At 38.2% G+C, this 26160-nt stretch overlaps 1 protein-coding gene across 12 annotated transcripts in view; it reads left to right on the forward strand.

Moving 5' to 3' along the window:
- The first annotated feature begins 643 nt into the window (after positions 1-643).
- The window catches only part of HHLA2 (HHLA2 member of B7 family), an 87789-nt gene continuing 62272 nt past the window's right edge, over positions 644-26160 (forward strand). For 5 of the 12 annotated variants that reach the window (XR_012378265.1, XM_073892961.1, XM_073893004.1 and 2 more), the window contains exon 1: positions 8951-8982. The gene's annotated coding sequence lies outside the window, so the exon portion shown is untranslated. Of the gene's footprint in view, positions 783-8945; positions 8983-25281; positions 25366-26160 lie in introns of those variants that run through there. The other 7 variants (XM_073892990.1, XM_073892970.1, XM_073892966.1 and 4 more) reach the window with 6 other exon arrangements.

The raw sequence follows: 26160 nt of genomic DNA on the forward strand, positions 1-26160 counted from the left end.
AAAGTGCTGAAGGACAAAAAATTTTCTAGTCTTGCAAGATTTTAGCCCCCTCCACCTGATTGTCCCACCAATGGCTGCTAAACCACAGCCCCAATCTTGTTATCCCTGCCTCTTGTCCTGTGATTAACAGAGCCTCAGTTTCCCATAGTTTTCAAGGGTTGAACAATGAAATATGATCTTCCTCAATATAGTCTATAAAATCTTTATGTGTCTTGCTCCCCTAGGACATTCAACTTGAGCACTGATCACATTGTAACTTTTAAAGTAATTGCCTGAGTTACTCCTTTTGTTTGTTTTCCTTCTTTCACACCCCTTTTGTTCAGCAAATGTTTATTAGTTACCAGGCAGTAAGTATCGTTGGTGCTAGGGTAACAAGGTGAATAAATAGGACTCCTGTCCTCAAGGAAATTTTTGTTTCATTTTGTTTTGTTTTGTTTTGTTTTGTTTTTAATAGAGAAGTAAATAGTTCCTATGTGATTTGAGATATTCTTCACATTCCTTGGTAACTGAAGTAATATAATCCAAGTTTGAGTAAACTTGAGCTCTACAAATGATAGGAGAAAAGAATAAGTGAGGGTGCATCTGATTTATCTGAAGATGGTAAGCCTATGTTTCTGGCCATGGAAGTCCCTTCTACAACATGCAGAAACAAAAGACATTTCCAATGAAGAAGACATCTGATCTTCATATAAAATGGGCTGCTCTTGAGGAATCTTATCCTTCAACTCCCTTCCGAAGTGGGGAAGGAGATTCTGACAAATTTATATCTTCCAGAAAAATAGGTATGTGAAAGACAGATGGGCTCATTTGCTGTGTTTAAGGAAATGCAAATACTTTAAACAGATCACTGGGGTGGCAATCAAGTCACCATATTGCAAGTTTCTCAAATGTATGAGAAAATCTTTACCTTCAGATGACTTTTACTTGTTTAGAACATTAAATCTGAACCAACCAACCTCAGTGTTTTGACTGTATACCTTGCAATTGTCTCCAGCTCTAAAACTGCAAACTATTTAATAACTTAATGAAACTATCATTGTATACTCCATTGTTATAAAGGTCCAAAATTAATTAAGTTAGAGTTCTTTTGGAATGGTATAGATTTGCTTATGTATAGCTCTCACCCAAGAATTTAGTGTAGGAGAAATAAGACTGTGTCTGTACATTACCCTAGCTATGTACCTATATTGTTATCTTATAGTCAAGGAAAACCTGATTTGTGACTACTAGAGTCCTGAGTTTTCCCTTGAGATGGCTGTAACTCCCTTATGCTATAGTCATTGTCTCTGCTGGCAGCTGTCTCCAGTTCTGTTCTGCTGGCCTCACTATAATTCTAGTTCATTTTTCTGTGGAACAATAGGGGAAATGGGGATAAAGACAGGGCAACACTGGTGATAATGACAGGATATTATTGTATTATTGCAATAATGTGCTCCCCAGTTTTTTGGTACCAGGTGAGGGTATCATTTAGAAGAGAGTGTTGGTATGTGTAACCACTCTATTCCTATGAGGTAGATATCAAGTGTTATCCCTATTCTGTTACTGAGGAAATAGCCCTGTTGCTGAGGATTGGCCCAAAGACACACTGTAAAATAACAAAAATATAGGAGGAACTTGAATTTGAGTTGATATTTGAGTGTCTATGTGCTAGGAGCGTTGCTAAGATCAAATGTCTCTACAGGGCAAAATTGCCAACTCCGGCGGTAGAGTCAGAAATGATATTAAGAGAATATAAGGGTCTGGCAGATATTGAGTATCCCTGGAACTAGAAGATTCAGAGGAAGTCTTGTAATATGCACTTGAAAGAGCAAGTGACTGGTAGCACAGTTTCATTTCAAAGAGAAGCAGTGTCTGTAATGAGTCGAGCAGCTTACAAATGGTCTTGTTTACTCTCCCGCGCCACCCTGTGAGGTGGATGTTGTCCATGTCTCAGAGATAAGGAAACTGTGGTAAAAAGATCAAATAGCTAGAGTGACAGTGAGGGACTTCTGCTTCCAGGAAGATCAAGTGGCAGTACTTATCTCTTTTCCTCCCAGGAAGCACGAGAAAACCCCTGAACACTTTATATAAAATAAATACAAAGCTCTGAAAATAGAAAGAAGAAGGACAACAGACTGGGAAACTCAGGACCCAAGGAGCGACGGTGTAGAGAATTCCCTGGGTTTTCTTTTAGCCTCATATATCCTACACTTGGGGCTAAAGAGACTGGCAACCCAGAAATGCCAACAGGCATAGACCAAAAAGGCCCAAACAAAAGCCTTTTCTCTCTACTAAAAAGACCAGGAAAGAAAAAACCTGGCAAGATAGACAGCTTTTAGACAATAACCTCTCTATTCATGCAACGCTAGGCTTCCACCTTCTAGAGGCTATAAGAAAATGCCACACCCTGCCACTGGGTTTGTGTCAGGGATAGCTGACTGGGAAACAGACTTGCATCCCTTCTAGGCAGTAAGGAGAAACTTGCCCTCACCCAGGGCAGTGGTGACTATGTGGGAGCCTGGACTTCCGCCTCCACTCGGTAATAATGAAATGGCATCCCCTGCCTTCCCTTGCTGGATCAGTGTCAGGAAAGGCCAACTAAAATACAGTGTAAAAATAAGATCCACAGTCTTATAAATTATAGAGATGGAGAACAGATTAGTGAATGCTGGGGGTTGGGTAGAGTGAGGGAAGGGAGGTGAGTGTGGCAATAAGAAGTCAGTATGAGAGATTCCTGTGGTGACGGCCATGTTCTGTATCCTGACCATATGAATACTGTAATAGGACTGAACTGTGTCCTCCCCCTGCCCACCACCAACCCACCAAATTCATATGTTGAAGTTCTAACCCCAGTACCTCAGAATGTAACCATATTTGGAGATGGAGTCTTTAAGGAGGTACTAAAGTTGAAATGAAGTCATTAGGGTGGGTCCTAATCCAATATGACTAGCTTCCTTACAAAAAAAAAAAAAGGGAATTTTGAACATAAACACATACAGAAGGAAGACACTATGGAGATACAGGGAGAGGACAGCCATCTACAAGCAAAGAGAAACCATCCCTGCCAACACCTTGAGGTGTTCTGCTCACCTCAATGTCAGCTTCCGAGGCTAAGAGGCTTAGAAGAAACCAACCCTGTAGGCAACTTGCTCTCAGACTTCTAGCTTCTGGAACTGTGAGGAAATAAATTTCTGTTGTTTAAAACAACCAAACCTGTGGTACTTCGTTATGGCGGCCCTAGCAAACTAATATACTGGATATGATATTATGATACTGAGAAATAGTAATCTGAACCAAAGAAATAATAGTCCATTTCTGTATTTAAACAATAAAAATCCAAATGGCAAAAACTTATAACTCAGGATTGTCTCCATCTGTTTCTTATGTTGTAAGGGATTTTCATAAGGAAATTTCAGAGGTAATTTTGACTTTGTGAGTGTTTTGCTTTATGTGCTGTCTTTAGAAATTAACCTCCTCATAAAATCCAATCCCACTTTGCTATTTTGACATTTCTTTTGTCTGAAAGCATTCATTAACATTTTGCATAATTGCTCCATTTCCAGAGCAAGTATATAATTTCCTGCAGAGTGAAGACTTCGTGATGCATATCCAATAAAGTCCATCCTGTCTGCTAGTAGTTGATGCCTTAGTCTTACCACGGGCTCGAAAGAGATTTTTCTGTCATGGATCCTATTGGAGCCTATTGAGTCTCATTGGCCCTCTACACCATTAAAATGTGACCACCAGTAGTGGCCATTTGTAAGGTCTACCATTCTTCACTCATTGTTGCTCTCTAATGACTTCCTAGCTCTTTTCTGACTATATGCTATTAGTAGTTATTGCCAAGTCAACATCTAGAATTTCAAGCAAAATTACTTAAAGTACTTTCATAACTTGTTTTTTTTAACCAAGATAGTCATGTAAATATGAATTTAATTTTGATAATAATATTAGAGAATAGGGAAAACCATGATAATGTACTTAGGAGAACTTATATTCTAGTGAAATAGGAAGTCAAAGGATGGGCTTATGGAAACAAAGATATTTTCCTTTCTGACTAAAAAGTAAATTGCTCAGAGCTTCAAGAAGAATTTTTTAAAATTGAATATATACATTTTTTCCCTAAAGCATTAAGAGCAATTATGGAAACAGATTTCATGTCATTATTTCTCAACTGATACGACTTACTGTTGTTTTTTGTGTTCAAACAAACTACAATTTAAAAGTTCTTTAATACTTACATGAAGTTATTCATCATATGGATAATTCTGGTACTTAGCCCATAGAATAGTGACTGATAACTTCTTTATGTAATTCTATTTTAGGCCTTGAAAGAAATGGATTCCTTGAACACTCTGTGTAGACTGTATATATGTGCTTTAGGAAGGGCATGACAAAACCTCCATCAGTTGTTCCACAGTGACAGAAATTTCAATCAATAGATCTAAGTTCCAGAAGCTGTGTTTTGGCTTCTTTTCTTCATATTTATACCTTACCACACTGCAACTTCATCTCTAGTACTAGAAATCAGAGCAATGTTTACATTCAGGCTGCTTGATTTCTGGCATCTGCCAAATATTATAAAATGACTTTTGTTGGCTCTTAAATAAAAAGCGCTGTGAAGTTGATCTGATAGTCTGCACAAGCTGAATAGAATTGTTCCTCTTATACTATTATTTATACTTAAATTTGTCCTTTCCAAATCAAGAATAGTCTGACATTCAGCAGTTGGTTTTTCTTGATCCTGTGCTGGTATATGATGCTTGTTTGTGCCAGAAACAAACAAATATGAATAATAATGTTCCATCTTTAAAAATTTGTGAGAGGCAAACCCCCATTAACACACATATGTGTATATAATTAAAACTGGTAAATATCGATATTATTACTTTACAGCTCCAAGTTATAAAGACATTATTATATCTTCTTCATTCAGTGAGACTGTTTAAAATAAGCCATCAATATATCTACAAGAAGAAGCCATAAAAAATTAGAATTTTACTTTCTATTAGAAAACATAGGGTGAAAAGAAGCCAGCCAGGAAGGTTTACAGACATGGAACCCTTGTAAACTGATCCTAGAAATGTCACTGAGTAAAGATAGCTACTTCCAGCTCTTTTAAGTCATCTGTAGAAGAGCAATTTATGTATTTCTCTTCATATTTACATAGGCATCATTCTTCTTTAACAATCACTACCTTCAAGGTAACCACAATATCCTATTACTAAGCACCTAAGGTGTGCAAGTCTCCACTTAAAGAGGTTATACATGGTGTTCAAATATTAGAGTTATAGCTAAGTAGGAAAAAAGATGATAATGAACTTCGGGTCTGATGATTAATAGGATAATGAGAAGAATGAACTAGAAAATCAAAACAATGTGTTTGCAGCCTGTTGTAACTTAGGTTCTTCTGGGAAGCAAAATCTGAGATAAACTTTTTATGCAAGTGGATGACTTTGGAAAGTGAGGGAATAGGGGAGAGAGCCTGAGAAGAGTGAAACAAAGGAAGAAGGAGAGCTGACCCAAGAGTGTGTGCTTGAGTTGGCTATCCCCGGGGGCAACTGGGGCTTAGTTCTGTTGTGGAGACCCTTCAGAACTGTCAATCGCAGACACAGGAGAGAGGAACAACCCACGATCTACAGGCTATGATTAACACTGGAGGGTGTTAATTTTCTCTCCTTCAGCATTCTCACCAGGAAGCAGAGAATCCGAAAACAAACAACACAGACACACACTATGGCTGAGATGCAGCGCTGTCAAGAGCACCTGTGCTCAGTCAGTGGTTGACTCAGCCATGGCCAGAGTCAAAAGTTGGGTTGATGAGATATGTCAGGGGATTGGCAGATATCTAGTGTGATGACCATCTTTGACACTTATTCATTAGGTGCATTACTTCTCCACTCTTAGCACCTATTCCCGCATCCTAAAAGAGGCAGGGGGTAACCTACCCTGCCTGTTTCCCTGAGTGATTGTTAAGAATTTGTAAAAGCAGTTGGAAGCAATTTAAAGAATAAGGCGTTATAAAACTGAAGGTGGTTGAGGCTGTTCTAGACCTAAGACATGAGAACTAGAGAGAAAACAGAGAACAAAGAGGAAGTCACAGAAAGCATCTAGCAGGCCATCGGAAGCCCCTGCATATGATGTAGCAGCTCTGTAGCAACCATGGACCAGGAAAAGAAGACATGCACAAATGATGACAAATACCACATTTAGCATCTTGGAAATAAATGTGTGAATTTAACAGATCAAATTATCTACCAGCTGGGTTATTAGGAGATTGTTTCTTGTTAAGAATAAATATTGATTGAACTGATTTAGCAAATGCCTAATATATGAAGACTGTAATGCCTAGTCTGCCTCTCAGACCAATTTAAGATCTTTTACATTGCAGTCATGTCCGTCTACTCCTCAGCTTTAGAGATCAAATTCACTTTCTTCTTCAGTGTTTTGACAATTGAAAGTCTCCAGTTGGGTTATTAATTTCAGCCCTATTTGATCTCTGAGGATTCAGCCAGCAGCTACTCTCCCATCCTCAAATTACATGACAGTTATACTTTTATTTCGTCGGAACTTTTGCAAATTTAATGAGTGTTAAATGCCAACATTACTTTAAATTTTCTCTGAGCCTTAGTGGAGGTGCACATACATGATAGAGATAATCAAGGCTAACAGTGTTCCATACACCAGCTCTCCTTCCAGAAACATGAAGACATTATGGAAAAACTTTGCAGGGGAGAGCCCAAACAGGTACCTGGAGTGGAAACAGATCTCAAAGCCTAATAGCTGAACTTCTTCAAGCAGTGGCCCTGTGGGCTTCCCTATCTAGGATCCTAATGACTCACCCTGCTTCCTTTCAGTTACCCCTCCCTGGAGAGGTAGTGACAAATACATTACAAGGGAGAGGTACATGACCTAAAATTGTCAATTTAGTCTTCAATTATAGTATAAATGTTGTAGTAACCTTCCCTGTGACACAAACCTCAGAGCAACCCTCAGCTATTGATATTCTTAAAAACCTTAATTCTGTTTTTGTTTCAGCTTGAACAATCTCTGCATAATAAATATCTTTTTGTGCATATGGCGTTTGATCCTAAAACTTCAAAAATGTTCAAAGAATATCTAGTTCCTCTATTTTGAGATTCTGTGAAAGCCTGTCCTCCCCATGTGTATGCTTTGGGATCTTAGCTATTCCTTAACCTAACATCAGCATGGCTATAGTGTACTAGGAACTACATGGCCCTGGGGACTGAGAAATAAAAGCTGGGATTGCATGCATCTTTAAAGGAAGTCCCAGTTTGATCTTATGTCACAGTCAATCTTACTAAATAATGATAAAAGTTGGCCTGGGTGACTTTGGGGATATGGGGAGGGGGCAGTGACCTCCAACTCAACTTGCAGTGGGGAGCAAAAGTTTCACAAAAGACAGCTCCTGAGTAGAAGAAGAGCAAGAAGCAGATGGGAAAGAAATGTACCCAGTCCTCTGCTCCAAGTGTCTCCATGTGGCAAGAGGACAATGTAGATGTGGGAATAATGCTCAAAAGCTAGAAGGCCAGGCAGAGCCATATGATCAAGGGCTTTGAGTACCCTGCTAAGGCTTGGATGGTATCATTTGTATCGAGACAGAAGAACTCTGTTGAAGTCCTATTGAAGAGTCTCTCGTCTTTATAAAGTATCTTTTTGTTTACTTTGTAACTTTTGTGTCCATGCGTTCAACAAGCAAATATTGACCACCTAGTGGTCAATGTGCTAGTATGTAGTAGGTACAGGGCTAGTTGTTAGGGATACAGGAGTGAGTAAAGCATGGATCCTGGTATCTACTGCAAGTGTGTGTGTGTGTGTGTGTGTGTGTGTGTGAGAGAGAGAGAGAGAGAGAGAGAGAGAGAGAGAGAGAGAAGGAAATACCCAATAATTTTAATAACAATATGATATGGTAACATAAAGGAGAAACACTGTTAAGCCATCCCCCACAGAGTTCAGGGAAGTCTTTATAAAGAAGGCTTTTCTCTAAAGCTGATTTCGTTAAGCTTGGGTGTTCTAGCAACCAGAACTGCAATGTGAATTGTGGATGCAGATAAACTATGACTTTGTGTAGGGTTATGGTTGTTTTTCTTTCTTTTTTTTTTTTTAAAAGATTTTATTTATTTATTTGAGAGAGAGAGAATGAGAGACAGAGAGCACGAGAGGGAAGAGGGTCAGAGGGAGAAGCAGACTCCCTGCCGAGCAGGGAGCCCGATGCGGGACTCCATCCTGGGACTCCAGGATCATGACCTGAGCCGAAGGCAGTTGCTTAACCAACTGAGCCACTCAGGCACCCATATGGTTGTTTTTCATAGAATTGTCAACACCTACTGTAACCAGAAGCAGTTTGAGAGAGAGAGAGAGAGAGAGAATACAGGAGCAGGGGCAGAGGGAGAGGGAGAGGGAGAGGGAGAAGCAGACTCTCCTCCTGAGCAGGAAGCTGGATGCAATGAGGAGCTTGATCCCAGGACCCTGGGATCATGACTTGACCTGAAGGCAGAAGCTTAACCAACTGAGCCACCCAGGTGCCCTGAAGCACACTTTTCTTTATTACTCTGCAGAAAGCTAGATTAGGTTTGCTCTGGGTGTGGAGGTCATAGAGCAGCCTCGCCCCATGAGGCTGCATGAATCATGATTCTTGCTGATGTGACCACTGGCATGCATAGCATGGAGACCAGAGGAGTGTACTCTTTCCTTAGGTCAGTGTTTTGCCACTCCATTATACTATCTGTAATGGGGCATTCTGATTTCTGGACTTTTAAAATACACAGATCCTGATCTGGATGGGGTTTAATTTGAAAGAAGGAGTCTTGCATAACATCATTTGTTTCTTTGACTTATTAAAAGTAATTAACCAAACATATAGACTTTACTCTCTGCCTCATACTACATTCCTAATCCCTCCCTCTCATACGTAGCTGAATTCAACCTTTATTCTTACAGACTACTTAGCATTCAACTGAAAGGCACAGATCTCTAAGTAAGGTAAGAATTTCTTTCTAAGTTGTTTATACTTAGATCTTAAAATTGGACATGAATGAATCAAAAATATATGGTCTTACCTAGTGCTTTATTTTTCTGCTAGGAAAAAGTTGTGACTGGTTATTTAAACTGATTTCATATGGGGCGCCTGGGTGGCTCAGTCGTTAAGCGTCTGCCTTTGGCTCAGGTCCTGGGATCGAGCCCCTCATCAAGTCCCACATCCGGCTCCCTGCTCAGTGGGAAGCCTGCTTCTCCCTCTCCTGCTCCCCCTGCTTGTGTTCCCTCTCTCGCTGTGTCTCTCTCTGTCAAATAAATAAAATCTTTAAAATAAATAAATAAATAAATAGATTTCATGCAAATATTTATAGTACATATGTGCAAAATAAATGCTTAATAAAAGGTTGTGTTGAAGAATCAAGCTGAGATATTTCAAATAGAAGAATTTACCAAAAATGATAAAATGCAAAAGATGAGGGTCCTGATGTTCTGATAAGATAGTGAAGAAGGGATGAGAAAAGTCTGTTTTGAAAAGTATTTGGGGAAATTTATATCTGAGGGTATATTCTTATTTATACTCTGCTTATCTAGTTACACTAAGGAGGCTTGTTAGCTGCCCCAAGGATACACTCTTCCCCCACTCTGTGGGGAAAAAAGGACTGTGGTAATGGTTTTCTAGGAGAATCAAGTAATCTTTGAATTCTAAAATAAGAAACTGAAGTCTGCTAGATATTTACAGAGTCTCAAGGGAGGGTCATTAAGTTATCTCATTCTTAATGCCTAAGAAAGGATACAACAAGTTAAGATTTAATTATCAATAGGTTCCTATTATTTGGGACTTTGGACAATAGAAAAAAGAATACCGGAAGATACCTTGGATTTTCTGTGTCATCTGTACCTGATGAAGCAAACTTGAGTTTCCTCATTTCGCAGAAACTTGGAGGAAATCATTTCTGTCAAGAACAGTAAACTGGTGGCGTCTCAGACATTTATAAGCATATTTTAATTAAAGAATGTAGTCAGCTGTAGTGCTCAAAATCATAATCTCCACAGTCAAATAATCTTCGATGTGAATACCAGCTTCACCATTAGCAGTTGTGTATTTTTCTCTGAGCCTTAGTTTCCTAATCTGTAAAATGGGATAGATAGAACCTCCTAGGTTTGTTGAGAAGATTAAGTGCAATGTAGTAAAGTGCTTGGCAAGGTGCCTGGTACATAGAAATGTTCAATAAATATTTAGTACTATTACCTGAGAATACAGATATGAAAAACAAATAATTTCCTAGTCTTATTATAATATGACATTATGATACCTTGTAATACTTGTGTCCTAAAAGTTGAATGGGTCTGAAAGTAAATTAAAGTCCATAGTTGAAGACTCCACCTGGTTTCTGTGTGCAGCCAAATAGCATGTTCTACCAGTTGGCCTGAACTGCAAAAGGGACAGATTCCTGGATTTAGTTTCCCCTCCAGATGCTTTGAGGAGACCACAGTTGTATGAATGTTTTGATCAATAACCAGGGATTGTGGGTGACTCCTGATTGCTGTAGTCAGCAACCAGGTGTACATTGTACACTAAAGCATTAAAGGTGTTTTTCTTCCTGTGACTGCCAACCAACTGGAAATTCCCAGAGACTTGTCTAGGAGTGGAAACTTTGTTCTAGACTATTACATGACAGTACCCTCTTCTTTGAGACTTTGAAAGAATCTCTGTAACTCACTTTCAACCTCAAACATACAGATTTTCTACCCCACCTAGTGGGAATGAATATCTTTTCTCTAGCAGGCCTCCCAACAGCCACCTAGGGGCCACTGAAGAGCTCTGTTAGTTTCTGACTTCTTTTAAGTTCTGGGAAGACCAAACTGCCTACCCTGGGAAAACCCATTTCTCAACTTCTCCCAGGTGACACTAGCCCTTGGGTATACACTCTCTAGGGTCTGACCTGACTCCCCTATAAAAGAAAACTGGGATCCAAGTTTGTTCCATGTAACTTTAGCTAAAAACACATGTCACTCTAAAAATCCTGCTATTCTGGTTTTCTTTAACTTTGGGTTCTTCTTTCCAACACAATACTATCTTTCTAAAATATGTCCACCTTTCACTGGTATTCAAATGAGGTATTTATGTATTAAAAATTCCTCTAATTTGGTCCAAACTAAAGTTCCCAACACATATTTTAGGGACTCTTTTACTCCACAGTCTTTAAAAATATGTGTATTTCTTTCTTTTGAGATAGACCTCACCCTTAGAAGTTTTCTTTTCTCTGGGTGTTCATTTCTGGCAAGTCTCTGTGACAATGCACTCAATTCCATCCCTCTCTGTTAAAGAATAAGATGTGGCTAGCTGGGGAAGCATCTCATCTCTTGAATTTCAGAATTTTTCTCTGTAAAACATGTTAAATGACTCTGCAGAGGCTTACCCTTACATTCTGGGTAATGGGGGTTGCTCTGTCTTCGCTCTTGGAGTCTCACAGTCTTAAGCTGTACACCACTCTTTGGCAGCTGTTTTGAGGTCAGACTCCTATTCCCCAACCTACAGGGTATCAAGATTTAAACTAGAGATAGGTAAGCAAATGTACATTTACAACTTTATTGCTTTAACACTTTCTGTTTCACTTGGCATGTCTTCTCCATGGCCAGCCAGGTTCTGTCCTACACAGCATCTTTAAGAAATGGGGTCCTTTAAATCTAATAGAACTTAGATTTCTAAGACACATTGCAGAGAATACCTTCTGAAGAGAAAAACTTTCCTTCCTTACCTTTCTGTCCCATCCTTTATTTGCCTTAACTGTAATCACTAGAATGTCCTCACAATTACAGCAAATCAATGTTACTAAGCCTGATTTTGGTAATATTTCACTCTATAGGATGTTAAGGCTTAAATCATTTCAAATTATGGCTTAACATCATTTCTTCTCTTGGAAAATACCACTGTCTTATACAAAGTTCAGGACTTTACTGGGCATTCTTTTCCCAGTTATATATTTAAAAGTTTACTTATTGTTTTAGGACTACCTTAGGCATATTTTTTTTCCTTTTAAACCTACTATGGGCCCTCCCCTCCATGCTATCCCAGCCCACAACATACCCACCAAAGTTTGCATAAGAAATATTTTTTAAAACATTTTCCCTTAAGTAAACTTCTTTAATTTATATATTCTTTGAACTATTTCATCTAGTCATCTGATTCCTAAAAAATTTGTTATTCCTTTTTTAAAGTTGTGCTATGTATTTTTAAAAGCCTAAAACTTCTAATGATCATTTACCTATAATTATGTAAGATATTTGACCATAACTTTTGATATAACCTCAAAAATCTCCTCACTCTATGTTTCTAACACAGGCAACAAACTAAAATATTCAGCAAAGCTATCTCATTTGTTTAACACATTATAATGTGAATTAATACAAAACAAAGATGTCCCTTTTTATTAGTAAAATATTTAGAATATCTAATGCTGATGATGTTGAAGTACGATAAACACTTCCAAACATGACTAGTGGCAGTATACATTACAAACCCCTTTTTGAAAGCAGGATCTCAGTAAATATAGAGCATGTAAAAATCTATAGCTAATATAAAATTCATAAAATGCTAAGACACAATATACAAAGCACCCTATTTCAGACCTGGTGAATTATTGGAAAGATCATCTCCTGGTGGGTAGATTGAAATAGAGTTCTAAGGGCTAAGATGGTATTAGTTGTTAACCTTTTTTCATCTGCAATACATTATTTGCCTATGGGACCTGTAGACAATAAAAAAATAAATATTTTTTTATTCCCAGGATTTTTATCCCTTTTGACTGTGAAGCAAAAAGCCTTTGGCAACTTCTGAAATTCCATCTGGTAATTATTGGTAAGGGGGCCTCATTTCTGAGTTCCAAGGCTTTTATAGTCCCTAAAACTTACTGTGTACATACTATATGCCAGACATTGTTTTGTTTTGTTTTTTAAAGATTTTATTTATTTACTTGAGAGAGTGTGAGAGCGAGAGAAAGAGAGCATAGAGGGAGAGGAGACGCAGACTCCCCGCTAAGCAGAGCCCAACATGGGGCTTGATCCCAGAACCCTGAGATCATGACCTGAGCTGAAGGCAGATGCTTAACCGACTGAGCCACCCAGGCACCCCCAGGCTTTGCTTTTAAAACTTTTATACACATTAATTTATTTAATCCTCCAAACCACCCAAGCGTTTATTCTCATTTCTGTTCAATGCCACAGACGTTGAGTGTAAGAGCCATGTCTATATCCCAACGATCTTATTCCTTAGTGGTCTTTCTAAACAAGATCATTTATCATATGCTTATATCCCTTCCACCCAGATGTTATCAGATGTAGATAGCTCTGGTCTATGTTATACTCTCAGTTGCCATAACTTCTGGAGAGTTAAATTGCAGGATTAGTTTTCATCTACAATGTATAGATTTAATATTTATCCATGAGTAAGCATATAGTCAAAATATTTATCAACCCTTAAGGCAGTGGTACTAGCCAGTCTGTGGAGATACCACCTAATTAGAATGCACCACAAACAACCAGTAAGAACATATGGATGTGAAGTCACTGAGTATAAATTCCTTCCATGACTAACTCATCCAGGGATGTGTGAAGAAAATTAGCAGCTAAGTTTATCATTAACAATGTACATTGTTTATAGACAGCTTATGGGGATCGGAAGATGGTGGTGGATTAGGAGGACTCTAGGCTTGGCTTGTCCCATTAATACAACTAGATAACTGTAGAATCATCCTAAATAGCCCAGAAATAGACCTAAAGACTGGCAGAACAAATTCCACAACTAAAGGTAGAAAAGAGGCCACATTTAAGAAGGTAGGAAGTACAGAAATGTGGCTTAGGAGAGAAACTTATTGTGGCCACTGTGGTGGGGAGGGAGCCACAGTCATGGAGAAGGGTGAGAGAGACTAGCACACAAAGGAGTAGCATGGAAAAACTGAATGCCCATAGCAATTGGCTTGGAAAGTAAGAGGACCTAAATTTCGTGAGTTCTTGAAACGAGTGGGGCTTAAAGCCTAGAGTTTTAAAGGTCAGCATGCTTGGCTCTGAGAGACCTCAGAGGACATTGGGGCTACTCTTGGAGAAAAGACCGGGTAAATAGCCCATGGACATAGAGCATGGAAACAGTGATCTGAAGTGTGCCTAGGGCACACAGTGGGAAGGTTATTTTCTCATCTTGGAGTGTGTCCCAGAGAGGCAGTGTTCATGGAGAGACCCTTCCAGAAACAAAGGAACTAGTAGATGCCATTGCCCTCCCTTGCCCCTCAGCATAAGTGTAGGGCCACCTGTGGAACCAGCACAGAGCTGACACTTGCTACCCAACTTGCTTACACCAAGTCCAGCACCCCCAAGCTCTGGTGGAACCACACTACCCAATCATGCTTATCTTCGTCCTGGTATGGCGGGCCCCCTCCCCCAGAAGACCAGCCCATGCCCCTGCCAACACTGTGTTTCCTAACCTGGGAGTTTTGCAAGGCCTTAGTTCCAGTGGCAGTGGTGACAGGTCTTATTTCACAAGCAGACCAGAGCACACTTAGTTAAAATGTGCCAGATTCAGGTCAGGGACCAAACACAACTCACAATAGGCAAAGAGAGCCTCTGTAGACAACTGGCCTGAAGGATAAAACAGCCAGGACAGAGTAGCAGAGAATATGCAGACACTCCCAGAAGTGCCAGGCCCTGGGGAGTAGGGGACACTACATGGCAGGGGACACTACTACAGGACCTCATCTTCATAAGGCCATTACCCTCAAAAACAGGAGACATAGCTGACTTGCTTAGCACATGGAAACAGGCACAGAGACTTAGACAAAATGGGAAGACAGAGGAATTTGTCCCAAATGAAAGAACAGGACAAGGACATGGCTGGAGATCTAAGAGAAACAGATATAGGTAACATGCCTGATGGAAAATTTAAAGCAATGATTACAAGGATACTCACTAGGCTTGAGAAAAGAGTGGAGGATATCAGTGAGGCCATTAACACAGAGATAAGGAATAACATAGCAGAGAAAAAGGGCTTAATAAATAAAAGGAGAAACACACTTGATGGAATGAATTAATGACCTAGAAGACAGAGTAATGGAAAGTAGTCAAGCTGAAAAAAGAGAAAAAGGAATTATGCAAAATGAAAATAGACTCAGGGAACTCAGTGACTCCATCCAACATAATAACATTCATATTACAGGAGTCCAAGAAGAAGAGAGAAAAGGGGGCAGAGAATTTATTTGAGGAAATAATAGTTGAAAACTTCCCTAATCTGGAAGAAGGAAACAGATATCCAGTTCCAGGAGGCACAGAGGAACCCCAACAAAATCAACAAAGGCAGCTCCACACCAAGCCATATTGTAATTAAAATGACTAAATATAGTGATAAAGAAAAAATATTAAAAGCAGCAAGACAAAAGAAGCTAGCCACTTACAAAGGAAACCCCACAAGCCTCTCAGTGGATTTTTCAGGGGAAGCTTTCCAAGCCAGAAAGGAGTGGCATGATATATTCAAAGTGCTGAATGGTAATAATCTACAGATAAGAATACTCTATCCAGCAAGGCTGTCATTCAGAATAGAAGGAGAGATAAACAGTTTCTCAGACAAACAAAAACTAAAGGAGTTCATGACCACTAAACCAGCCCTGCAAGAAATACTCAAGGGGATTCTCTGAGTGAAAAGACCAAAAATGACAGTATGAAGGTGGGAAACACAAAAGCAGTAAGAATGAATATTTCTGTAAAAATCAGTCAGGGACCTCACAAAATAAACGGATGTAAAATATGACACCATATACCTAACATTTAGAGAAGAGTTAGGGGCGCCTGGGTGGCTCAGTCAGTTAAGTGTCTGACTCCTGATTTCAGCTCAGGTCATGATCTCAGTGTGGTGAGATCGAGCCCCGTGGTCAGGCTCCATGCTCAGCATGGAGTCTGCTTGTCCCTCTTCCTCTGCTCCCTCCCCCAATTACTCTCTCCCTCTCTCAAGTAAATAAATGAATAACATCTTTAAAAAAATAAAGAAGTGTTAATATCTAATCTATTCTTCTCAAATTATTCCAAAAATAAAAAAGGAAGAAAAATTTCTGAATTCATTCTATAAGGCCAGCATTACCCAGATACAAAAAACAGACAAAGACACTGCAAAAGAAAGAAAACTACAGGCCAATATCCCTGATGAACACAGATGCAAAAATCCTCAACAAAACACTAGCACATAGAATTCAACTATACATAAAAGAAAAATCATTCACTATCATGATCAAGTGGGATTTATTCCTGGGATGCAAGGGTAGTTCAATATGCACAAATCAATCAATGTGATACATCACATCAATAAGAAAAAGAATAGGAACCATATGATCCTGTCAATAAATACAGAAAAAGCACTTGACAAATTACAACATTCATTCATGATAAAAACCCTCAACAAAGTAGGTTTAGAGGGACTATTCCTTAACATAATAAAGGCCATATATGAAAAACCCACAGCTAACATCATTCTCCAATGAGGAATAAACTGAGTGCCTTTCCCCTAAGTTCAGGAACAAGTCAGGGATAGTCTCTCTCACCACTTTTATTCAATGTAGTACTGGAAGTCCTAGTCACAGCAATCAGACAACAACAACAACAACAACAACCAAAAATAAAAGGCATCAAAACTGGTAAGGAAGAAGTAAAGCTTTCCTTATTTGCAAATGACATTATCCTATATATAGAAAACCTGAAAGACTCCATCAAATATTCCTAGAACTGATAAACTAATTCAGTAAAGTCACAGGATACAAAATCAATCTACAGAAATCTGTTGCATTTCTATACACCAAAAAGGAACCAGCAGAAAGAGAAATTAAGAAAACAATCCCACTTACAATTACACCAAAAATACTAAGATACCTAGGAATAAACCTAATCAAAGAGGTAAAAGACCTATACTCTGAAAACTAGAAAACACTGATGAAAGAAATTGAAGACGACACAAAGAAATGGAAAGGTATTCCATGCTCATGAATTGGAATAACAAATATAGTCAAAATGTCTATACTAAGCAAAGCAATCTACACACTTAATGTAATCCTTATTAAAATACCAACAGCATTTTTCACAGGACTGGAACAAACAACCCTAAAATTTGTGTGGAACCACAAAAGACCCCAAATAGCCAAAGAAATCTTGTAAAAGAAAAGCAAAGCTGGAGGCATCACAATTCTGGACTTCAAGTTATACTACAAAGCTGTAATAATGTACTGGCACAGAAAAAGACACATAGATTAATAGAAAAGAATAGAGAATCCAGAAATAAACCCACAGTTATATGGTCAATTAATCTTTGACAAAGCAGGAAAGAATATCCAATGGGAAAAAGACTGTCTCTTCAACAAATGGTGATGGGAAAACTGGAAAGCAATGGCAAAAAAGTGAAACTGGACCACTTTCTTATATCATACAAAAGAATAAATTCAAAATGGATTAAAGACCTAAATGTGAGACCTGAAACCATAAAAATCCTTGAAGAGAGCACAGGAAATAATTTATATGACATTGGCCATAGCAAATATTTTCTGGGTAGGTCCTCTGTGGCAAGGGAAACAAAATAAAAAATAAACTATTGGGACTACATCAAAACAAAAAGTTTCTGCACAGTGAAGGAAACAATCAATCAAACTAAAAGGCAACTTACAGAATGGGAGAAGATATTTGCAATGACATATCCAATAAAGAGTTAGTATCCAAAATATATAAAGAATTTATAAGACTCAACATGTCCAAAACAAATAATCTGATTAAGTAATGGGCAAATGACATGAACAGACATTTCTCCAAATAAGACATCCATATGGCCAACAGACACATGAAATGATGCTCGTTATCACTCATCATCAGGGAAATACAAATCAAAACCACAATGAGATAACACCTCACGCCAGTCAGAATGGCTAAAATCAACAGCACAAGAAACGACAGGTGTTGGTGAGGATGGGGAGAGAAATGAACCTTCTTGCACTGTAGGTAGGAATGCAAACTGGTGCAGCCACCATGGAAAACAGTATGGTGGTTCCTCAAAAAGTTAAAAATAGAACTAGCCTATGAGTCTGTTTCTTGGTTTATCTCTCCCTCTCTCTTCTTCCTCTTTGTTCATTTTGGGAACTACAGGGAACAAACTGAGGTGGGTGGGAGGATGGGTTAAATAGGTGATGGGGATTAAGGAACGCACTTGTCGTGATGAGCACTGGGTGATTAAAATAAAAACTTAAAAAAAAAAGATAGCCTATATGAACAACCTTGAGGAATTTGATAAGGACTCCAAAATATCAATTGCAAAACAAGTACTTTCTACATTTTGCTTTGTTTAATGTGAGCCCAGGTGTTGGAGATCTTTACTCTACTTGGGCCTTCAGTTTACCCTTAAACATTCCTTGGTGGATCAACTTTAGCTCAAAGAACCAATTTTTTTTAAAAAAGAAGATGCAAATAAGCAAATAAAATAAATAAATAAATAAATAAATAAATAAATAAAAATTCTATTGTTAACTGTTAAAACACCTTCCTCCCATGCATGTTCCAAATGTGGCTTCACAAAATCATCTCTCATTCTTAACTCTTCTCATTTGCCCTTCCTCAAATTGACATTTGTCTTTTCTGATATTTTAATTCTAGTCTCTGACTATCCTAATTTTGAATTCATCCTTGATAATACCTTTCTAACTTTCATTATTCTCTTTTTAAAATCTGCATTCAGAGAAACCTTTTGACTCACAAAGTTTTCTTTGGCTTTTCTACCCCTTTTTGAGGGGAAGGAGGGTTATTTATTATACCGTGTATTAAATTTGAGAGACTCCATCTATTGTGCCATTTTTTGTTTTAGGAAGTTTCACCATGGAATATAGCTAGACACTTGGAAATGTTTAAAGTTAGTCTTTTCTAAAGTCTGTAGCAATGTCTATCTGTGCTCAGTATTTTTGTTTTGTTTTGTTGTTTTTGGTTTTTGCAAATAACACAATTACCTATTTATAAGTGTCTCCAATAAACAGCCCATTTTGTACTTCTTTTCAAGAGAGTGTACTTCTTTTCAAGAGCATTGTATTGTGCTTAATTTAAGAATCGGCAGCATGATGTATTGAATGGGAAAAAAATGACTATATTTACGAGTACTTGACAGTGGAATGTGGGTAGAAGGGATGATGGTCACATTCAAATAGCCTGCAAGATCTCCAATAGGCTCTCATTTACCCAGCCATATGGTAGACAGAAGGTTTTGAGGTGGCAGGGCCACACATGAGAAAAAAATATGCGAGGGGCATATTTTCTGAACTTCTTCCTACCTGAGAAATTCTTTTTCCCTTCTTCTAATGAACAATTTCTAGTCCTCAGTATTTTTGCTGAAAACTCTATACTCATGTAGAGTTCCATTTTCTTCTAACATTTGATATTGCTAAGACAAATGCTGATGCCCACATAATGTTTGATCATGATATTAAATTGTTCTTTTCAAACTGAAAAAAAAAAAGGTCAGTTGCAAATTGTTAAAAAACAAAAAAAGAATCGGCAGCATGTATGCTGTGTGAGGTACTAGTTTGAATACTAGTCTTGCACCTTGTTAAGAAAGGGTCCTAATTTCTGAGCTTGTAGAAGCTTTTGTAGGCTTTTACTGTTTGTATATACATCCTTTATACTATTTTTTATGAATAATTTTAGGTGCCTGGAGTGGATAACCTCCTTTTAATAGTGGGCATTCAGAAGTGAGTTTTTTCTAGAACTCCCTCTGGTTATAAATTCTGGCAAAAAGATAACTTAGCTCTTTTGAATTATAAACCAATGTGTTTGTAGCTTTTCTTTATAGCTTTGGCATGAGTAAAGTATTTATACTTCTTTGGGGATGGATATACCTTTCATTACATCTGTGTATCCTACAATATAATACAGACACATCATATACTTATTATATGAGTTATCTCTTGTGTAGAAACTTAACCCAAGATCCAATACCTTAAAACAACAAGGAATTAGTACATGTCTTCTCTTGGTCAGGAATGTGTGTACAACTTAGTTGAGTGCCCCTGACTTAAGGCCTTTCAAGAGGCTGCAGTCAGTGTATCAGCCAGGGTTGTGGTCTTATCTAAAGGCCCTGATAGAAAGAGGATTTACTTCCAAGATCACACATATAGTCATTAGAAGGGTTCAGTTCCTTGTGGGCTGTTGGGCTTGAGAGCCTTAGTTCCTTGCTGGTTGTGGGCAAGAGGCCTCCCTCAATTCTATGCCATGTGGACCTCTCCATAGGGCAGCTTGCAGTATGGAAGCTGGTTCCCTCAGAACAAGGGAACAAGTGAGGGCCCAAGATGGAAATCAGTCTTTTTGTAGCCTAATCCTAGAAGTGATATCTCATTACTTCTGCTGTTTTCTTTGTTAGAAGTGAATCACTAGATCTAGCTTAGATTCAAGGGGGATGAATTATATAAGGGTGTGAATTCTAGGAGGCAGGTCACTGGGGCCATCTTAGAGGTTGCCTATCACACCTTCCAGGTAGAGCATACATATGTACATAAAAGTATGTGTGTAAAATAAGAGTCTCAGTCAGCCATGGGCTTAATCTGAAAAATTATAAGAGACCAAACATGATAAATGCCACAGTAGAAGTGATGACATTATTTTGGGCGTATAAAGGAAAGTAATTTGGAGGAGGATCTCAGGAGTCTTTATAGAAGACATAGAGTTTATGTGTGACTTTGAAAAATGGGAAGGGCTTTGACAGGTGGATGTTGTCATAAAGGACATCCCATATGGAAGAAAGAGCATGGGTTGAGCACAGGGCACAAAGACAGGTAAATGACTATGACCAGAATTGCGGGGTGTATGACTAAGGGTGAAGGGTAGACCTTTTGGAAAGGTAGCCTGGGACCAGATTTTGGTATCCTAACTTTTATTTTGATGAGTTCGTTGTTTTGCGGGCAACGTGAATCTGTTGAATATTTAAAGAGGAGAATAAACTGGTCAAACATGTATATTGGCCATATTTTCTGTCCTCCATGACATGTGGTATGAGGTGAATAGCAGGTGCTTTATACTTAGGCCTTGCCATTTGCTGTGAATTCAAAATAAATTATTCAGTTCCTTACCCCTCAATCCACTCACTTATAAAATGGACATATTAGTATATATTTTACAGAGTTATTGCTAGGATCAAATAAGGAATGTTTATAACATATTTAGCAAATTTCCTGACACAGCGCCAACACTTATTAAGTGACTTCTATTATTATACAGTGAGCCACAGGAGAGGGCTTCTTGTGTATAGGGGTGAAGGGGGTCTTTTTTTATTGCTTAAGCCATCTTTATAGGCATCAAAAAATGAGAGAGCTTTCTAAGATCAATTTTGTCTTGTTGACTTTATCTACTTTATATATCTGGGTCTGAGCGTCCACTTAAAAGGCAAGAACATCCAGAAACCACATGTCACCTAGGATGTGTGGCTGACATGTCACACCTGAACATGCCCAGAAGATCACTGGCTTCTCTGCCTCTTGATGATGTAAAGAGCATGGAGGAGAAGGAGGAGGAACTTTGGAATGGCACTCAGGTCCACTGCTTAAGTATCTTTGTGACTTTGAGCAATTTACTTACTTTCTGCATCTCCATTTTCTCATTTAAATAGAGATCAAGTAGGAACTTAAATGGAGGCTATTAAAGCTCATAACTAATTATCCAGGCTTTCAACATCTTTCAAAGATATATCTCCATAGAAGAGACCCTCTTAAGTCCTCATCTTTTAAGACTCACTCTATAGGTGTTCTAATTGAAAATTTTTTTTTCTTTTCTGTAGTTTATACTGCATTAACCCTGCCAACTAGAAAAGAAAAAGAGATTTCTGGGAAGGGAAAATCTCTTACTCTTCCATAGATCTTCCAAAAGAGAGAAAATTACCTGTAATTGATGAATTTTTATAATCATATTTTTGAATTCTGTCAATTTAGAATCTTATTTCTCCTTTTACTGTTTTACCCTTTGGTCAATATAATAAAATACTTCAACCTCCACCTTCCTCCCCAAACTGAGTTGACAATATTTTTTAAAATCCAAAAATACATGTTCCTCTGAACTTGTTCTTATCTAACTTTTTATAACTAACCTCTTCAGATTAGAAGGATGGCTATCAGAAACATATTTCTAATACCCTAGCCAATTTAACATCAGTATCTGTGGAGGACAGCTGTGAATCTGGCATATGGTATAAGAAAGCATGTAAAATATCATCCACTTTACTAGATCGGGGACCTGGTGGAAAAAATATGAAACTTTTGCTGAAGGAATAGATAAGAATTATGCCTCTGAAATCTGTGCCTCTGAAGATGTATGTGGACACATGGTATAGTGTACAGGGGAATAATCTCTTCCCTGTGTATCTTTTAAGAAGGACTTGTGGTACTGTTGAAGGGAGGGGACAGGTCAGTGGCTTGCTTCTTCACAATCATGTCAAAAGAGTGTTCAAACAATGAATCATGGAACACTACATCAAAAACTAATGATGTAATGTATGGTGATTAACATAACATAAAAAAAAAAAAGAGTGTTGAGAGCATCTAGCTTTACCCAAGTAGTTCTGAGAATTCCCGTTTCTTTCCTTTTGAACACAGGAATGCTTTTTTGTGGATTGCTTTAAGATTACCCAGAAGGAACCCCTGTCTCACTCAGTATTTCCCTCCAGCCTTCCTCAGTTTCCCTAGGAATAATGGGTTCACATTTAGTGTGCAAATCTTTGGGGTCCCGGAAAGTCATTGTGACCTTTGACTAGTTTTTCAGCCTTGGAAAGGGTACTTTCCTTTTAGCAAGTAGTGGATAATTGTTTCCAGAACTGGTTTTAAGCCATGGGTATATTGTGCGGTCTGGGAATACTGATTATGAAAATGAGACCAGGCTTCTCTCTTTGACATCAGGATTGTGTAGCCTATTAAAACAAAAACATCCTAGCATGTCTTGAAGAAAGAACTGTCCAGATGATATCAACAGGAGCCACTTGCTTCAGTGACTCCAATTGCAATTGTACTGAGTGTGGGGGTATGTGGGGCACTTCCTTTCTTCCACTCTTTTTAAATGCACATACACTTAATGTTTTTAATTGAAAGAACTTTTTAGTCTCCTTGTAGAATTTAAAATAATAAACATTAACGTTAATTGTAGGATAAATTCCTTAGAGATGTTGGTTTATCATTCATTTCATCATTGGTTGTATTGGGTGTTAACTGGGAACAGTGGACTTTTCTACCACATTTTTATCTTTTAGGGGAAAAAGAAAAAAAGCCTTATTGAAATCTAGGAGTGCTGTTCCTAGTCTTTTTTTGTCCACATGATTAGTCTGTGAGAATCTGAATTTCTTCTAAAATAACCACGTCAAATGCTAAATATTGCTTTTAGAGATTTACAAATTGGCAAATTATATTACTAATCTAATTATATGTAAGCTAAGCTAGAAGCTCTATAGTTAACAAAATTGACTTGGCAACAAAGGAAAGAAACCTGTTTAGTCTTTAAAAAAAAAGAGCTCAAACTGTTAAATAGTTTTTAACTATTTAACCCAGGAAGTACGCAGTAACCTAAGTGAGAATGGGAGCAATTGACGGAGGGTTTAGAAGTTTTAGAAGTTTTAAGATTGTTAATTTAGTGGGAGGGGAGAAAGGAGGTATTGGAATGTTAGAAACTGTGTCAGGGTAGGATATTCTTTTTTATGAAGTTGTGTTTTTTTCAATTAATTTTTTAAAATTGATGTATAAATTGACATACAACATCATTTTAGTTTTAGGTGTAAAATATAATGTTGTGATATATGTATATATTATGAAATGATCATCACAATAGGTCTGGCTAACATCCATCACCACACATGGTTACAATTTCTTTTTCTTTCTTTCTTTCTTTCTTTTTTTTTTACATTTTATTTTTCTTATGATGAGAACTCTTAGGGGGTAGGATATTCTGAGTTTGATATTTCAGGGATAGAACAATTCTGGGAGATAAGGGCAAGAATCCATCTATGGGAAGTGATAGGTTGAGTGGAGAAATGACTTAGTTTTGGAGGTGTTAACCTTTATCTCAAGAGTTTTTTATTTGTCATCATGTGGGCATCAAATTCACCCAGAATGTTGATAACACTGGGGATGGAGAGGGAGACTGAGTTTTAGTGCCAATTCTCAAAATTTATGGGCCAGATTAGAATTTGATAACATGAAGGCATAAGAAAGCCAAGACAGATGATTCAAGCCATGGATGTCATGTTTTTTAACGAATCTCATACCTGATGAAAAGTATAGCATAGGGAATATAGTTAATAATATTGTAATAATGTTGTATGGGATAGATGGTGGCTACACTCATTGTGGTGAGGAGTGAGTAATGTATAGAATTGTTAGATCACTAGGTTGTAAACCTGAAACTAACAGAACATTATATGTTAGTTATACTTAAAAAAAATCTTTAAAAAATCTCAAACCCAGAAAATATGTAAAGAATACTATTACACAATCATATATGTCCCATCCAGCTTAAATACAGTTGACACTCCCTAGGTACCTTCCTACGTAGGAGTAAGGGTTACTTCAGAAGAAACTTCGATTCTCACAGTGAGATCTTGAAGCCCTGATGATACAGATGTGACAGTGTGGAGAGAGCATTATTGTGCTCAGAGATTGACAGCTTTATTTCCAGATTACAATGTGAAAGGAGATAGGAAATGAGTCACCCCCTTATTAAGGAAAATGGTGCCTTTGGGAACGCATCATGTTTCAACTGAAGATGGAAGGCAGCGGGAATCTATGCAGGTATGGGTAAGGAGCAGTTTATCATGGAATGATGTTTTCTGAGGGCAGAGAAAAGAGATCTCAGAACTGCAGGAGGCGGGGTCAGAGAAGCAGCACAGAACCTGGGGAAGGGCACGTGTGAGAAGATGAGAGCGTCTTATTCACAGTGGGAAATGCCAGCATTTGCAGAGATGTGGAGGTGGGAAGGACCAGCTCAGGGCTTTCAAGGATAACCTGTCAGGGAGTTTCAGTACATTGTTTGTGTCTTAAGGAAGATTCTACTACAAGCAGCCGCTTAGCCAAAGATTTAGGTGCAAATGATTTATTAAAATAGTGCTCCCAGGAGAAACTAGTTAGGGAGTGGTAGATGCCAGCTCCACAGATGAGTGGGATAACATAGCCCAGGTGAGCTAATGATGTGCAAAAAATTGTTTGCTTGGGCGTCTGGGAAACAAACTTCTCATTGAAAGGTGCTGGCTGAAACGCCTCTTCTTTCCATCAGGATCGGGTGTTGTGCAGATGTCAGGCCTGAGATTTCCGCAGCCACTTTATTAGCATGAGCAAAGCCCGAGAAGGTTAAGCAGAGATGTGGGACCTGGTAAGAGGGTTCCTGGATCACACTGGCCTGAGGTTCCCAGAATCTTCAGTTATATTTCTCAGAAAATTCCTTGCGTTGTGTAAGCCAGTTTGTTCTGGAATTTTGTTGTCATGGTTGTGCTTGTTATTACTTGTAACAGAGCTGTAAATCTCAAACACCGTATTTTAAGACTTCTATCATTGTTTGTCCAAATGGGCTTTAATCTTGGGATTGAGATAATCGAAAATGAATAATGACATCACATATTTGGGTTTATCTTCAGACACCGAGGAAATAATTCATAGCATTACAATTCAACAAAAGAAAATTTCCTTTCCCATTGTAAAGGAAAGAGGAGATTAGACTTCCACAAATATCTCTTCTAATTTATGTCTTCTGGTCTTGGAGTTAGTCTTTTTAAAATTTGAGAGTGAAGAGATCTAGACCCTCCAAACCAACTTTTCCCATTGAATTTAGCTTTTTATTTCCTATGCAAAACTGCTTTATATCCGAAGTGTGCTTCGTAGATTACATTTCTGACTCTTGTGCCTTCTTGTGCCCTTAGTGTTACATGCTCTGATGTGGTTCTGCAAATTGTCTTTGCAGGGCTTCTGCCCTCCTTTTGTCTTGCCTGTGAGTTCCAGAGACGTGACAGCAGAAATAGATGGTTGAACTCCATGTGTACGGTTGCTCTAGTTTCTACTTTTATTCATTTCCTTTTCTGAAGATTCCAACAGCTTCTGTTGTTTTCTGAGGCATTTGCTTACTCCTACAGTTACCTTCTTGCAATCTTTTTTTTTAAGTTACCTCCTATTC

Source organism: Callorhinus ursinus, unplaced genomic scaffold (assembly GCF_003265705.2).
Source record: "Callorhinus ursinus isolate GAN/ISIS: 27379988/994484 unplaced genomic scaffold, GSC_fseal_2.0 scaffold1, whole genome shotgun sequence".
Taxonomy (NCBI): domain Eukaryota; kingdom Metazoa; phylum Chordata; class Mammalia; order Carnivora; family Otariidae; genus Callorhinus; species Callorhinus ursinus.